General features: G+C 31.4%; 1 long non-coding RNA gene across 6 annotated transcripts in view; it reads right to left on the reverse strand.

The window, feature by feature from the left end:
• Positions 1 to 9,269, reverse strand: part of LOC128316024 (uncharacterized) — an 82,264-nt gene extending 72,995 nt beyond the window's left edge. For 2 of the 6 annotated variants that reach the window (XR_008299387.1, XR_008299386.1), the window contains exons 1-2: positions 8,949 to 9,263; positions 3,864 to 3,918 (exon numbers count right to left, since the gene is read on the reverse strand). This is a non-coding gene — a long non-coding RNA (uncharacterized LOC128316024). Of the gene's footprint in view, positions 1 to 3,863; positions 3,919 to 8,948 lie in introns of all 6 variants that reach the window. The other 4 variants (XR_008299384.1, XR_008299383.1, XR_008299385.1 and 1 more) reach the window with 4 other exon arrangements.
• Positions 9,270 to 11,391: the final 2,122 nt, after the last annotated feature.

Genomic DNA, 11,391 nt, shown 5'->3' on the forward strand with positions numbered 1-11,391 from the left:
TTACTAAAAGTTTGAAAACAGGGGTATAGCCATTTGGGCACAATGACAATTGGATTAAAATATAACTGCTTATACCGCTAAATGAAACATATTGTATCTAAATGTCAAGAAAGATGTGAAATTATAAACAAAATTCTGGATATATTTCATTATATACTGAATGTTGGGAAAGCTTTTTGAATTCTGGCCCCAAAATATAGGTGCAATTTTTATTGCTGGTTTATATAATATAAAAATAAAGTAGAAACTTCTGTAGGAACAAAAAACAAATAAACAGAAGGGCAAAGTCTGAGAATATGAGTAATCAGAAAAAAATTTTGCATTATGCTCACAAAGGGTTAATATTCCTATTATTAAAATAAACCTAAAACAATATGTAAGTATAAAAAATTCAGAAGTTACAGAAAATGGATAAAATATAAAGTTCACACTCAAAAATTATGCAAATACCCTAACACTCATCTTTCCATTGATTACAAATATATCCTACATCTATTAGTATATATATATGTACGTATATATGTATATACACACATATATATTTGTGTATGTATTTACACAAATAACAAATAGCATTCTATGAAATTGGAGTTTTAATTTTCAGTCAGGACATGAGGAATATATCATGATGCAAAAGATATAATTTGAGGAAGAATTGGAAGTGTGACAGCAATTTATTTATGATTTATGCTATCAAGTTCTGCCTTAGTCTAATCTCATGCATAAATAATACCTCCACTTGATGTTGGGATGGCAAAGGACTGTTGGATGTGCCTGACTTAGTGGCTGGATAGATCTTTTTTATGATGTGAGACTTAGGTGGCATGATTACCTGGTACCTTTTCTTCAGTACTTTAGTCTGAAAAACAACCCAGTAAAAAGTCAGAAACTATTTCTCCATAGAAAAAGTTACTTGCTGAAGGGTGGCTTTGTCTACAAACCCTAAGGAATTGTACTGAGATTCTCATCTAGGGTCCAATACAGGTTCAAATGTAGCTTTCTGATCATGTTCACACAATGAGCACTGTTAAATATAACATATAAGGATCAAATTTCCAGTATAGAAATATTTGTACTAGACATAAGCAAGATATTGAACAGCTTCATTTTTTTTCTGCCTCTACTCAAATCTAGAAGCAGAAATATAGTATATGTGCCCTATTTTAAGTTGCCAACTTAAATACTCTGTTTTCTTTTTAAAGATAAAAAATGCAAGCTTCTTCATGTCCTTCACTCCAGTAACAGAAATTCTTATGCCCCACATGTTATGTGTATGGGGTAGGCAAAACTCTATGGAATGATGTATTCAACTTCTCTTCTCTGTAGATGATTACTGTCAAGATACCCAGCCTGGGAAATGTGCTAATAACTGCCATCTAGATTCTTTTCAGCATGGCATAAAAATATAGTGGCTCAGTGATCTGGAAAGATGAAAGACAATGATTAGACCCGGAGATGCTTGAAGGTGAAGTTCTGGAGATGCGGTAGTTATTATTGACCTCACAGTCCAGATTAAGACCATGGAAATTGTTAGTTTAGCTTAGAGGAGGAAAACATGATCGGATGGAGGAGCTCAAAGAACCAAGAGACCAGAATGTTGAATATTTTGAACCAAACTTGTACTGGAATATTGAAGTGATGACAAAGAAAATGATAGGAATAACAGTAAGGAGTGAAATACCATGAATAAATAATTACTTTAAAAAACGTGGGGTGGGGTTGGGGTGCCTGGGTGGCTCAGTTGGTTAAGCGTCTGACTTAGGCTCAGGTCATGATCTTGCAGTTTGTAAGTTTGAGCCCTGCATCGGACTCTGTGCTGACAGCTCAGAGCCTGGAGCCTGATTCGGATTCTGTGTCTCCCTCTCTCTCTACCCCTCTCCCACTAGTGCTTTGTCTATCTCTGCCTCTCAAAAATAAATAAATATTTTAAAAAAAATTTAATGAGGTGGGTGACCCCCAAATCAATAGTTGACAGGAAAGATGATGTTAAATCTAATAACATTTATTTTTCAAGTGAGAAGAAAGTGTTGAAGAAATAAGAAATATTTTCAAAGTGGCCTTGAGATGCAAAGCAAATACAAACTCTGCTTTAAATAATTTGGGGAAAATCAGTGCCCTTTAGGGACAAGCATGTTTGGAGTAGTACACAAACTGAAATAAACATTAGGAAAGAAGTTGAAGGTTTAAAAAATATATATCAATGTAATGGTTTGAGAAGATATTGAGAAATGTGTTATAGAGTCAATTTCAGGAAATGTCTATAGGATAACTGTTTGGGTTCTGGTATTCCAGGAAATTAAGTGATCATAGTAAATCATAGTTTTTAGCAAGAAATTTTGAACTTAATGCCAACCAGATTGGTGTGTGAGTCTCTGGGATGGACAAGGACCATGGCGTCATGACCTCTAATGGTATAGTGGCTTTTGGAGCTGTTATTTACTTAACACTAGAACTTGGGACTTCAATAGGGTTGACGGGGTCAACTTACAGAGGAATGCTATTCATGAATTCTAGAGGCTGGAGGTGTTGCAGCAGTTTGAGTAAGCAATTAAAAATGTGAATGTTGGTTAAGAACATTAGAAAGTTTCATTCTGAATTATTGACATTAATAATTTCAAATCTCTGTCACTTACAGACATGTGCAGAGATCACTAACCACAGGGATCACCTCAAGTAGTCCATCTACATTTTTAATTCCTGGCTATATTTTAAATTGGATCATATAGGTTTGCATAAATCATCTATTAATTAAAACTATTCTATTATTGCTTTTAAAAAAAAGTATAAATCCTTATGTATATGAAAATTCTGTCTAACCCAGAATAATTTACTAACACATCTTTTGAGACAGGAAGACACTTAGATTAAATATTTGTGATTAATATGCAAATACCCACTTGAGAAATTAAAATAGTTTGATTTGCTTTCTTATTGAAATTGATTTCCTCACATTATATCAAAGTCATATAGGCTACAGGCAAACCTAGTCGGCCTGCACTTGAGATCTTCACAGTTGGATGCTATCTATTCTTTCAAGTCATGTATCGCGCTCTCTCACCATGACTAGTTTGATTCTATAAGACACCATAAATCTACTGGTTCTTATCTACTGGCTCTCATATTCTTATAAAACCACTTTTTTAAAGCATCCAAATATTTCTTCATTCCTTTTCTTTCTTCTAGGTAGTCCATAAAATACACTATGGTCAGTCAGCCTTGATTGAAAGATTTTTTATTGATTTGTATTCTTCCTGAGTATACTTTCCCCCTTTTTCCACTTCTCTAATTTATTATCATAGTTCAAGACCCTGGTAATTCCTAATTTTCACTTCTTTTTCCAAATTCTAACACCATGTGTTGAAATTTATAAAATTCTGTGACCTGTATTATTCAGTCTGCTGCTTTAAAGTACTATTTAGCTGTGTCTTATTGTGTACGACCATATATTAAATGAAAAAGTAACTTACGGTGTCCAAGGACTTGAAGTTTATGTCTTCATGTGGATACAGCTATTTGTTAAACAGACAAATGAATAATTCGAAAAACATGAGTGTTCATAGTTATTATCTTTGTCTAGAAATCTACCTTTATCTTCCCTGGTATATCTCTTGTCTATTATTTTTAACAGAGAGCTTAAACCAAAAATTTAGACACAGTTTTGTCAAGACTCATATTCACACTTTGAATTTTTTCTTTGGTAGGACATAACTTGTACTCAAAAATTCAAGCTATGGGCATCTTTACAGTTATAACTGATGTTGAAAGGAAAATGTCCAGCATTGTTAAAGAAACCATCATACCAAGCAAGATCAAAAACAAACAAACAAACAAACAAAGCAAAACAAAACACAATTGCAAGTTACCTAAAAAAAAGTATCCTGGAAAAATGAGATCAGGGACCTAGGGTCAGAAAGAAACCTGTGTAAAAATAAGATGAGTTGAGAACAATGTTAAGGTCATTTTGGTCTTTATTCATTAAAGGACAATGTGAACCCTTTAGGTCCAATTATCTTTCTATAAGAGATTCTACTTTAAGTGGGATTACATATATTATATACTAATATTATTCATATGTGATATAATATATTATATATTAATAGTATTAATATTAATTATATATTAATATTTTTCAATGAAAAGCAGCAGAATCAAAGTTCAGAGAGAGAAACTAAAAAAAATACATTGTTCAGTAGGATAAAATTTTAAAACATAAAATTATTTTATTGTAAAACTCTTAATTCACATATTTGTTAAAAACAGTGGATTATGCATTCTAATATCAACTTTAGAACCAATTAAATTACATGAACTCAATTATTTGTTTTCCTCAGAGACTTTAAGATCAATGTTCCATCTATAGCCCATTAAGGATAAATGTTTTACACATCTTTTCAGTAACTGAGTTGGTAGCTGAAGCATGTGAAAATTTTACCATTGGGAGCTTTAAAACAAATGGAGAAAAAAAATCTACAAAGAAATATTTGGAGGGAAAATTCCTTCAAACTGGGCCTTTCTACTATCACAAGATTTTTGTATCTAAAATATATGTGTGTATATATTAAAAATTTGTTATGAGTTAGAAAATATGAAAAATATAACTTAAGAAATAAACAGAATGTATTTAAAATGGTAATTTCATTAAACACAGTAAAATTTACTTCTTCTTGATACTTTGAAAATACCAAGATTTTATTTTTTTTAATTTATTTTATTTTTTGTTTCATTTTAGAGAAAGAGTGCACAAGTGGGGGAGAGGAGCAGATGGAGAGAGAGAGAGAAAGGGTGAGAGAGAGAGAGAGAGAGAGAGAGAGAGAGAGAGAGAATATCCTAAGCAGGTTCCATGCCCAGTGCAGAGCCCAGTGCAGGGTTCAATCCCACGATCCTTGGATCATGACCTGAGACTGAAATCAAGTCTGACACTAACCTGACTGAACCACACAGGAGCCCCGAAAATACCTAGATTTTAAATGAAATTGTCCACAAATACTGTACAGAGTAGCAAAAGTAGATAAAATTTACCGCTTTTGAAATATAAGGAAATAAGGATGCCTGTATGGCTCAGTTGAAGTGTCCAACTCTTGATTTCAGCTCAGGTTACAATCTCACAGTCATGAGTTCCAGCCCCATATTGGGTTCTGTCTTGAGGGTGGAACCCACTTAAGATTCTCTGTCTCCCTCTCTCTCTCTGCCCCTCCCCTGTTCTAGAGCACTTTCTGTGTATGTGTATGTGTGTGTATAATATTTTTCCATATATATATTTCTATATATATATTTCTACATATATGTATGGAAATAGACACAAATATGGAAGAATTATTAATGTATACAAGATTCCAATGTAACCAAATAGAATATTTTTTATTCTGTTATGGTCTTATTTAGGGACACCTGTTTTATCAGGCAGTTTGGATGCAGTTATTTTTAAATTCTATATATTAGGTTAATATATATATATATATATGTAATTATATATACAACATATATAGTACTTGGTCTGTGTAATACTCATGTTTTTTTGTTTGTTTCTGACAAGTAGTTGACTTCTAACCTACAGAAATTTCTTTGAATTTTAGAAATTAAAACATTCAACATTAGTGCATGGCAGCAGATATATGAAACAAAACGTATTTCTTCATCTAGAAGTCCAACTTCAATAAATGAATATTATAGAAATGACCTAAAGACAATCTGCCAAAGAGACTGGTTTATTCAATCCTCATAATGGATATCAGGTCAAGCACTTTTTGGCTCTTCAAGGCATTCCTTCAGCTTTCTTTTTCTACATTATATTTTTAAGCCTTACCAATTATTTTTCCTTCATTAAGAAAGGATGGTGTATATTTTTCATTGAACAATTCTAATTTACACTGAAAAAATTTTGAATCAGCTAATGGATAATTACATATAGTAGATAAACAATATTAAATATATCATTATTGTAAGTCTTTTTTTTTTAATACTTGCACTCCCTTTCTTATAAACACATAGAAGTTTTAGGATCTGCATTTCTTATGCTTTGTAACAGCACTACAAATCTTAAAAGATACTTCATTGGAACAATGAATAACTCATAATTAGAGTAAGTAGCTATACATGCAAAACTTATTTGAGAAAAGATTCCCAGGACTCTAGAAAGCACTCATGATAATTATGAAAGTGAAACACAAGTGGGATTTATTATTAAAGATAATAAGTTAGGAAATTAGACCATGTTTAGACTGAAACTCTATAGTATGAATTTAGTCACAGAAATATATGTGATGTCTTGGATAGAAAGTTAAATTATATTTAAATCATTGTAAGGCATTATTGCATTATTGATACCAAGGAATGATGATAACTATGTAAGCATAGATATAAAATATTTTTAAATTATTATTAAATAATCAACACATTTATAATACAGTTATAATTTAACTTAAATATATGGTATATATACATGTATATACCATATATTTAACTTAAATATGGTATATATATATATATATATATATATATATATATATATATATATATATATGCAAGGAAATATAGTTCTGGAATTAAACATAGGGAGAAAACTAGTAATATAGTCAGTTGCAAATTCCTATGCAGCATTTGTACTCTAAAAGGTACATTTTAGTTGTTTTGCATTTTATATCTAGGTAACAAATTTCTAATTGATTCAACTACAACTTTACACTCCCTGTGGAACACAGGTAAAAAACTTATAGTGTCATATTCCTTCTGTTTCAAATTAGCTTTTTCCCATTATTCCAGTATATATTACCAAGATTTTCCATATGTGGGTAGACACAGTTTTTCCTCCCTACAAGACTCATATAGAAACAAAAATAAAGTGAGAACATTCATTGTATAAATATGCTTTATAACATTATGGATTTTAAGTACCTTAAGGGCATCAAAAAGATAAGCTCATTTAACTGACAACTAAATTCTCTATATTCACACAAGTAACTATAATGTATTTTCTGAATTTTACTACCAAACTGATACAAATATTACTGAATATCAAAAAATGGCCACTTGATTTCTATAGACCAAATATAATTTAAAAATTTATTGTTTATTACATTCAAACATTGATCAAAATATATTTCAGTCTCATACTTGCTTCCTTCTCTTTCCTTAATTGCATTCAATTAAAGCTTCTGTGTTGGTGTGTTTTTGTTTATTGGCTTGTTTGTTTCTCTTTCATTTTTGTCTGTCTATTCCATGCTCTAAATTATTTTCATTGGCATTTTCACCAATCTCTTTTACTGATCTCTCCCTTTTATGTAAATCAATTGAATTTGTATGTCTCTAGGTCCGACCTCTCTCCAAGTCTTATCTTTCATTTTCACAAACTGCTAGACAATATGGCAGACATATAAAAAAATAGACCCAAAATTGAATGTTGATTGTATAATAACCCATCTTCAATTACTGTTTTATTCATTTCTTACTCATATTGATGTCACCATAATTCTATCAGTCACCTTATTTTGCAACCTTGAAATTATTTTAAATAATGGCCTCTTTTACTACCCACATCTTAGAGTTTCCCAAAACCATCTACTCTAACTTTGTGTCTTTTCATCTCTAGCCATTTCAAATTTTTCATGTTTTAATTTAGACACAGCTAGTAGCTTTCTAATTGATCTCCATGCTCCTAAATTTTAACACTTTCATTTTTTCCCATGAACAGTGGTGGTTTCTGAAGACCAATTTCAAACATAGTTCTTCCTCAAAAACCTTTCTATGAAAATTTTACAGATAAGTTACATCTTTTTATAATACTATGCTGTGTTCTTCACAACATATTGTAGTGAAAAAAAGCAAGATGGAATGTGTAGCATGGTACTAAATAACATATTAAAAAATAGAAAAACAAACCATAAATATATTTACATGATTTTTCCCAAGGGAGAAAAGGCAGGAAATATAGGGTAAGAGAAGCTAATTTCTTATATATACTTACTTTTTTTTATCACTGAAAATTTTTACCCTTTTACCAACTATACCTATTTCCCCCACACCATAGCCCGTGGCAAGCACTTTTCTACTCTATTTCTATGATTTTTCATTTTTTGTTAAGAGTCTGCATATAAATGATAAGAGGTATTATCTTTCTATGTCTGGCTTATTTCACTTAGCATAATGCCCTCAAGATCCACCCATGGTCTGCAAATGGCAAGAATTTTTTCTTTTTCATAACTCATCTAGATATGTACATATCTTACCTCAACTTTAACCATTCATCCACTGCTAAACACTTACGTGGTTTCTCCTGGTTATTGTACATAATCTGCAATGAATATGGGAGTTCAGATACCTCTTTGAGATCCTGTTTTTATTTCTTTTGGATGTATGCCCAGAAGTGCAATTGCTAGATCATATGGTATTTCTATTTTTTATTTTCTGAAGACCCTCCATACTGTTTTCCAGAGTGACAATTTGCATTCAAACCAATAGTGCCTAAGGGTTCCTTTTCTCCACATCCTCATCAACACTAGTTATCCTCTTGTCTTTTTTTATTCCAGCCATATTAACAGGTGTGATGTGATATCACATTGAGGTTTTGATTTGTATTTCCCTGATAATTAGTGATATTGGACAATTTTTTGTATACCTGTTGTCCATTTGTATGGCTTCTTTGGAAAAATATCTATTCACTTCTTCCCATTTTTCAATCCTGTTGTTTATTTTTATTTTGTTACTGAGTTGTATGAGTTTTATAATAAATAAACAAGAAAACAAATAAACAAATAAATAGACAAACTAATAAATAAGAATTAGAATATTACTGTTTTGGAGTCCTTAAGTAGCAGATCTATCAGTAATAATTAATGGAAATGTCACAAAAACAAAGGCAAACAGACCTACACGTATCCCCTTGTATTAGTCAGAGTCCTCTAGAGAAAGAGATGCATATGTAGAAAAACATTTATTATAAGGAATTGACTCACATGATTATGGAGGTTGAGAAGTCCCAAGATCTCAGGAGAGATCCAATTGTGTAGTTCTAGTATGAGTCCTAAGGCCTGAGAATAAGGAAAGTAAATGGTGTAAATTCCAGTATGAAAGCCAGCAGCTGTGAAACTTGGGAAGAGTTTCTTTTCTGTGCAAGTCTGGAGAGAGGAAGAGCCAATACTCCAGCTCAACCAGTCAGGAAAAAGGAATTTCCTCTTATTCATGGGTAGGAGGAAGGGAGGGCTTTCAATGAACTGGACAAAGGTCACCTACATTGGGGAGGGCAATTGGCTGTATTTAGTTGACTATAATGTCATCCAAAAATATCCCCATAGACAAACCCAGATTAATGTTTGATTAAATATCTGGGCACTCTGTGGCCCAGTCAAGTTGATACATAAAATTAAACATCACACCCTTGAATGGAAGTACACAAAATTTTATATAAAGCAGTCTTGTCAAAAATAACTGAATGAAAATATGGTCAAAACTCTATCTACCAGGTCATAAGAAATTACTTCATAGCTATAATCATCAGTGTTCAGACTATTGTCTATTAGATTTATGAATTGTTTTCTTCAATAAAATATGCCAAGTAAACAAAAAGAGAAAGAAACTTGAAAAATTATATAATATTTAAATGTCATTTTTTAAGTTACAATATATGGAAATTGAGTAATAATTCAAACAATTTTGAAAAATAGATATTTCATAAAAAGTTGCAGAGATGGATGATAACAGATGTATATCAATATAAATTTACTTGGCCACTGAGGTATACATTTAAAAATGTTCAAAGTGGTAACTTTTATGTACCTTTTACTGTAATTTTGTAAATATTTAAAATTTAAAAATTTACATGAAAAGTTGATATTTTAACACATTAAAAATTAGTATTAATGTTTAGGTTTAAAATAGTGTTGTGATTTTTTTAAGGGTGCATTTTATCTAGAGATACCTACTAAGTATTTCCAATTAGAGTGATGATTCATTGGGTATTATTCAAAATAATCCAGGAAGAGACCTGGGAAATGATATAGACTAAACAAATTGATGATGTATTCATAATTGTTGATGAGGAAAATGAGTATTTGATATTATACTAAAAAATTCTGTACCTGTATAAAATTTCCAGAATAAAAATTTTTTTAAATATAAAAAATTCTGTATCTGTGTAAAATTTCCAAAATAAAACTTTCAAAAATATAATATTTCTTTATTTCTATTTTTTATTATGCTTTAGGAAACTATTCCTATATCTGTATATTCAAATGTTATCCATTCTATTTGTACCGTTTTTTAAGTAAAATAGATACCAAAAAGCATTTCTCCTCAGAGTTGAGACATTTTTCTTTGTTAAAAATGGGAATAATAATATCCACTACATATAATTATCAAGATGAATAGATAATAGATCAGAAAACACCCACATAAGCAAAGTTACAGTGTCTGCTTTTATGCATTAATGTTCCTATTGCCCTTTCTTAATTGACAAAACATTTCTGATCCTTGGAGGATTCATTTCTCCAGGATTCTCCATTTAGTTCAGCTTTTATTTGTCATAAAAATAAATCTTATTACTCTGATCCATTGTCTGAAACAACACTAACAGTTGTTTTGCCCGCCCAATCACATTTTATAACAAAGCTGTGATAATAACTCAGGAAAAAAGGAAAGAAAGAAACCATAATTATATAAATTAATTTTAGCTTTTGTGCATTTTAGTAGATAGAAAAGAGATTACTTACGTTGTTTCAAACATTGTGTAAAGTTTGATATAACCCTTAATCATCTTTATGTCCAAAATGGTCCAGGCTCAGTGAATAGATTATTCACCTACCTGGTCATACTTTGCAAATTATCCAAGGACTATACTTTCTGTTATCAAGAGACAGGCCTCATGTCCTTCTGTGGGACTCAGACACTGGCTCCTGAGATAAGGATGGTAAGGAATATACATCATTAGGACAGATAAGAGAAAGACCAATCTATCAGTAAAATCATTCTTATGTCCAAAAATCAAATAAAAAAAAGAGGAAAACAATGACTGTCAACAGTCTAAGCAAGGAAGCAAGAAATTCTGGGGCAAAAATAATTACACAATTAAGAAAACTATTTCAGACATTTAGTTCCAACTTTGTGGTTGCCTGAACTTTGTCTCTACCATACATAAGGACAGATTCTGCATGATAAGGGACATGGTGGAAGAGAAAGAGATTAGGGAAGATAAAATTGTCTGTGCTCCCACTGTGCTTGACCAAACAAGATGCAGGAGCATGAGAGAGTTTTCTTTCTTTCTATATAAAGAGAGAGAGAGAGAGAGAGAGAGAGAGAGAGAGAGAGAGAGAAAGAGAGAGAGGGAGACAGAGACAGAGAGAGAGAGAGACAGAGACAGAGAGAGAGGGAGAGAGTGCAGAAATCAATGCAGGGATCAATTCC

This window comes from Acinonyx jubatus, chromosome B3 (genome assembly GCF_027475565.1).
Source record: "Acinonyx jubatus isolate Ajub_Pintada_27869175 chromosome B3, VMU_Ajub_asm_v1.0, whole genome shotgun sequence".
In the NCBI taxonomy this organism is placed as follows: Eukaryota; Metazoa; Chordata; class Mammalia; order Carnivora; family Felidae; genus Acinonyx; species Acinonyx jubatus.